We start from the raw sequence: 5,879 nt of genomic DNA, 5'->3' as shown, positions 1-5,879 counted from the left end.
AATTGATCACTGGGACTAGTGAGATGGCATTAGTACATGCCACCTTGATGGGATTGAATTGGAATCCCCTGGTATGTTTCTAACTCTACCGTTTGAGGTAAGTCAGCTTGACTATCTTAAAATTCTATTCTATCTACTGGGGTAGGTGTTGTGGCATAGAAGGTTAAGACTGCCTGAATTGCTGGCATCCCATATGGGCACTGGTTTGAGTCCTGGCTCCTGGCTTCAGCCTGGACCAGCCCCAGCCATTGCGATCATTCAAGGAGTGAACCAGTGGATCTCTTTAAAGGGAGAGAGAGAGAGAGAGAGAGAGATCCACTGGTTCACTCCTTGAATGGTCGCAATGGCTGGGGCTGGTCCAGGCTGAAGCCAGGAGCCAGGACTCAAACCAGTGCCCATATGGGATGCCAGCAATTCAGGCAGTCTTAACCTTCTATGCCACAACACCTACCCCAGTAGATAGAATAGAATTTTAAGATAGTCATACTTTCTTCCCTCCCTATTTCCCTAAATCTCCCTCTTTCCTTCCAATTTTTATTTAATTTTCACAAAAACATAATTATAACTTACTTTATAGTCATAGGTTTAATGCATCACCAAACATAATATTCAACAAATAAAACATAGAGTTTGTCATTTCAGCCTTAAGGTCTGCATCCTGCTTAATGATAAGCATTGAGATATTGCCATAGAAGTTAGGAACAAGAGAAGGAAATCTAACATCAGTGCAATTATTAAACATTCCTCTTCCCAAAATAAACTAACAGTGAAAAAATAGAAGTTCTTTTTAATTCAAGAGGAGGAGGTAAATTATAATTTTGGCTCTATAAAGAATTTTTATAGAGTACAAGAAATGTAATGCATATGAATGAAATTGACATTCTGAGGCTTGATTAGTATGTATAGTCCTTGTCTATATGCCTGGGGAGCAGTGATTACTATTACTACTTACTATTTGTTGAATTTGAAATCAATAAAGGATTAAGCTTTTAATTATAAGGTAAATTGAATTGTCATTCAAAAATTGAAAGAAAAATAAGAAAGGAAGGTAGGAGTGAGGGAGGGAAGGGAGGGATAGTAGGGAAGGAAGTATCATTATGATCTTAAAACTGTATATATGAAATACATAAAATCCATTCCCTGTATATAATAAACAAAACCCAAAAAGATATCAAAATAATTAATGACAGAGATTAAACATGGACAATAAACATAAGACAGATACCAATAAAACACATAATTCTTCGATATATGAAAAATGATTCAACTTCATGTTAAGTGAAAACCACATTAGCATATTTTTTACCTAACAGATTGGCAAAGATAAAATTATGAACAAGATCATGAGAGACTTCTAAGATTTTGGGTGAAACTAATTTGGTTAAAATTTTTATTGTGGATAATTCAGTAATATCAATCAAAATTTAAAATGCGAACCTCGTGATGGCCCAGCCCGGGTTCCCTAGAGTTTGGGGAAGTGAGAGTTGCAAGACACTCGGCCTACTCCAGCTCGTGACCCGGCCGGCTACTCGTGGTCGCCTCACGAGGCGGCATGGCTGCCCCGAGCCCGCTGCTGCTGACTGCGCTGCTGTGGGTCCCCGCCGGGGCCCTGAGCTGCTACGGGGACTCGGGGCAGCCGGTGGACTGGTTTGTGGTCTACAAGCTCCCCGCCCACAGCGGGTCCGGGGATGCGGCGGGCAGCGGGCTGCGATACAAATACCTGGACCCGCGCTCAGGGGGCTGGCGCGAAGGCGCGGGCTCCATCAACAGCTCGGCGGGGGCCGTGGGCCGCAGCCTGCTGCCGCTGTACCGGAGCAACGCTAGCCAGCTCGCGTTCCTGCTCTACAATGACCAACCGCCCAAAGCCAGTAGAGCCCAGGGCTCCTCCAGCCACGGCCACACAAAGGGTGTCCTGCTCCTGGACCAAGAAGGAGGCCTCTGGCTGGTGCACAGCGTGCCCCGTTTCCCACCCCCACCCTCTGCTGGCGTGTACAGCTGGCCCCACAATGCCCAAACCTATGGGCAGATGCTGCTCTGCGTGTCTTTTCCCCTCAGCCAGTTTCAGAGCATTGGCAGGCAGCTGGCCTACACCTACCCTCTGGTCTATGACCACCAGCTGGATGGGGTCTTTGTCCAGAAATTCCCCGACCTGGAGGAAGTGATCAAGGGCCACCACGTGAGCCACGAACCGTGGAACAGCAGCCTTACGCTCACGTCACAGGCAGGGGCCACCTTCCAGAGTTTTGCCAAAGCCGGCGGGTTCGGGGATGACCTGTACTCCGGCTGGCTGGCGGCAGCCCTTCGTAGCAACCTGCAGGTCCAGTTCTGGCAAAATTCTCCCGGCGTCCTGCCCTCCAACTGCTCAGGGACCCAGCAGGTTCTGGACGTAACCCAGACAGCTTTCCCTGGGCCGACCGGCCCCACGTTCAGCGCTGCAGAGGACCACTCCAAATGGTGCGTGGCCCCAGAGGGACCGTGGGCCTGCGTGGGCCACATGAATCGGAACCGCGGCGAAGAGCACCGGGGTGGGGGCATGCTGTGCTCCCGGCTGCCTGCGCTCTGGAAGGCTTTCCAGCCCCTGGTGAAAGCCTGGCAGCCCTGCAGCGAGGAGGAGGAGGAGGCAGGGCCAGGAAGCCCCAGCTAAGGCTCCAGAACTAGTTTGGACTTGATTTTTTTTTTCATCCAGCTCAGCTTTCCTCATAATGGGACCCTAATTATGTTATTTACCCTCTGTGGGACTCTGTCTACCCATCAGCAAAACGGGAGTGGCAACACGCCAGGCAGCTTTGACCGGGAGTAAAGAGATGGGCGGATGCGGCTGCTGAAAAAAAAAAAAATTTAAAATGCATCTAATTCTATTTATAGGAATCTACTCGATGCAATCATCTTCAACTGCACTAAACACACTATAAAACTCGGTGGCATAAAACAACAACAATTTATTATTGTTGTTGTGATTTTATGTCAGGAGTCTTTCAGAGCACAGACAACACAACTGACTTCTCAGCTTTAGTGACTCAAATGGCTGCGGGCACCAGGGGCAGGAACACAGGCCCATACCTGAGCCTCTGGTTGTCCACTGTGTTCCTAGGTTCTCCATGTTGCAGCTACCATGGCTGCAATGTCTAGAAGCTTACAACACCAATCTCTATGTGATTTTGCTTCCATTAGTTCATCATAGTATTATAAAGTCAGAGGATTCTAAAGATACTATTTGATCAGCTCTGTTCACTGTTCAAATTATAATAATCACGAAAGCAGGTTGCGTTGTGAGAAATGGGCTCTCAGACACTCAGAGGTCTCTTTCATATACAAGTGTGTTAATACTTCACACTACAGCAAGGTCAACACATCCATCCACTGAAATAACACTGTTCTAAATGTGTAGGAGGAGTTGAGCTCTAAAAACCATCTTTTCCATGAGTCTTTGAAGACTGCTATACGTGTATTGTAGTCACAGATCTTTACAGAGCCCTCACTCATCCATAGTGCTTTCCTTCTGGGTCTCTCATATTTCATTACGCTACATCTCACAGTAGAGGCATTTTTTGTTCTGTATGTAATATAACCAAGGTTATATTGCAAAAATCCAGATTGAAGGAACCTAAATTTCATAATTTAAGTGGGAAAACAGCAATGTATTCCCATCCCATTTAAAACCTCAGTGATTTTTTCTAAATATCACTAAAACACTTTTCAACACTGGTATAACAATTCACCATAGATTTCTCCATGATGTAAAGCAATTAAATGCAAATCAGTCATTTCTTAGTACTTTTATTCATTGGTTTATTTAACAGTAAACTTACACAATTGTCTACAGTAAGCAATTATATGAACATAAATAATTTTCTCTACTGCACTCCTACAAACATTCAGAAAAATAGATTAAGCCTAAAAATAAGTTTATGCAAATAATAAATTCAAGCTACACTCACAATTCTTGAAACAATGATTCCATTTAAAACTTTTTTTACAAATTAGAGTTGTCAAGAAAAGACTTGTGGGAGAGAAGAAGTGTGTCAAAGAGTTTTTTGGTGGTTGTTCAGCAGCCGTGAATGTGTGTGATGATGACCTGGTGGGGTGGGGAGTTCTTCATGCCTGAGGTTTGTCCATGAACTGTACCAAAGAGCTAGACCTGTCTGTATAGTATAACACTTGATCCTCTAGAAGAAAATGTTGTGACCCATCATCTGAAATCATACAGAGGAATGTGGACATCAAAATGGACATCTCTTTTTGCTGCTTTTGCTTGCAAGCATTGCCTGTTGTAACGTAGCACTGTCCTAGTAATTGCTTCTTCTAGATGAATGCATCTGTTGATGCCTCTGGTATGATTTAAAATTTAAAACGTTTTTCTATCCATCTTTAAGATTGTCCTGTGAAATGGACTGCTTACAACTATGAGCATTAACTTGAACTAGTTCTTTAGCAGTAAGCTCTTTGCTATGCAAGACTGATGGTTCTTCATGTGTTCAATGAATACATCACTAAATACAGCCTTTTTAAAAAGATCCAAGTATGGTCTTCAGGGTTTTTTGTGGTGGTGTTTTGCTTTGTACCCATTGAGACCATTAAACTTTGGAAGTCAAAAATAAATTTCCTTGTTTTAATAGAGGAAATTTTCACTTGATGATGTGGAAAGATGATTCTAATAACTGAAAACACGTTTGGACAGCATAGGCATAAGACATTACCACGTTGGGAGATAGCTGAGATGTGACACCATTCACTCCACATCCTCCTCCCCAGATTCACAGTCAGTGGCAATGCTCTTACCAGTGTGCACAGCCAGATTCATTCCTATGTAGTTTCAACTCAAATAATGAATTTTGGCTAAAATTGTTTGTAAGCCCTCTATAACACATTTTCTTTCTTTTTTTTAACTTTTATTTAATGAATATAAATTTCCAAAGTACGATTTATGGATTACAATGGCTTCCCCCCCATACCGTCCCTCCCACCCACAACCCTCCCCTTTCCCACTCCCTCTCCCCTTCTATTCACATCAAGATTCATTTTCGATTATCTTAATATACAGAAGATCAGCTTAGTATACATTAAGTAAGGATTTCAACAGTTTGCTCCCACACAGAAACATAAAGTGAAAAATAATAGATGATTTTTTTTAAATGATGATGAAATCAGATCAGACCTATTGTCATGTTTAATCCCAGTGAGAGTCAAGTTGGGCGTTGATAATTTCTTTTTTTTTTTTTACAGAGGATCAGTTTAGTATACATTAAGTAAAGATTTCAACAGTTTGCACCCCCATAGAAACACAAAGTGAAATATATTGTTTGAGTACTCGTTATAGCATTAAATCTCAATGCACAGCACATTAAGGACAGAGATCCTACATGAGGAGTAAGTGCACAGTGACTCCTGTTGTTGACTTTACCAATTGACACTCCTGTCTATGGCATCAGTAATCTCCCTATGCTCCAGTCATGAGTTTCCAAGGCTATGGAAGCCCTCTGAGTTCTCCGATTCTTATCTTGTTTAGACAAGGTCATAGTCAAAGTGGAGGTTCTCTCCTCCCTTCAGAGAAAGGTACCTCCTTCTTTGAAGACCTGTCTATAACACATTTTCAAGTTGTGGAAGTTCAAATAAAGAGGGATGCCATGAGGGTAAACAATCTCTAAGTTCTTAGTTATTCCAAAATATAATGATGAGTTTAAGAATGCTAGTAGGGCAGGAAGTTAAATAAGCCTAAAGGAGGCCACTGTAATTTTTTAACTCATCAGCAAGAAGCCTTCCCACCATTTGTTCCTTTTGCTTTGCCATTTCTCATCATATCTTTTCCTGGGCACTCCTCTTCTTCAACAACTATGATATTTTATATCATCTCATTAAAAATTATTTACTCTGTAGCTGCA

At 42.6% G+C, this 5,879-nt stretch overlaps 1 pseudogene across 1 annotated transcript; it reads left to right on the top strand.

Moving 5' to 3' along the window:
- The first annotated feature begins 1,451 nt into the window (after positions 1-1,451).
- On the top strand, positions 1,452-2,813 carry LOC100341736 (deoxyribonuclease-2-alpha pseudogene; annotated as a pseudogene). The gene has a single exon (XR_016211392.1). The product of XR_016211392.1 is annotated as a deoxyribonuclease-2-alpha pseudogene (transcript).
- Positions 2,814-5,879: the final 3,066 nt, after the last annotated feature.

Source organism: Oryctolagus cuniculus, chromosome 7 (genome assembly GCF_051225735.1).
Source record: "Oryctolagus cuniculus isolate XC-2025 breed Fujian yellow rabbit chromosome 7, ASM5122573v1, whole genome shotgun sequence".
In the NCBI taxonomy this organism is placed as follows: domain Eukaryota; kingdom Metazoa; phylum Chordata; class Mammalia; order Lagomorpha; family Leporidae; genus Oryctolagus; species Oryctolagus cuniculus.
Note: the sequence above shows the minus strand (reverse complement) of the source record. Positions and strands in the feature narration are given on the sequence as shown.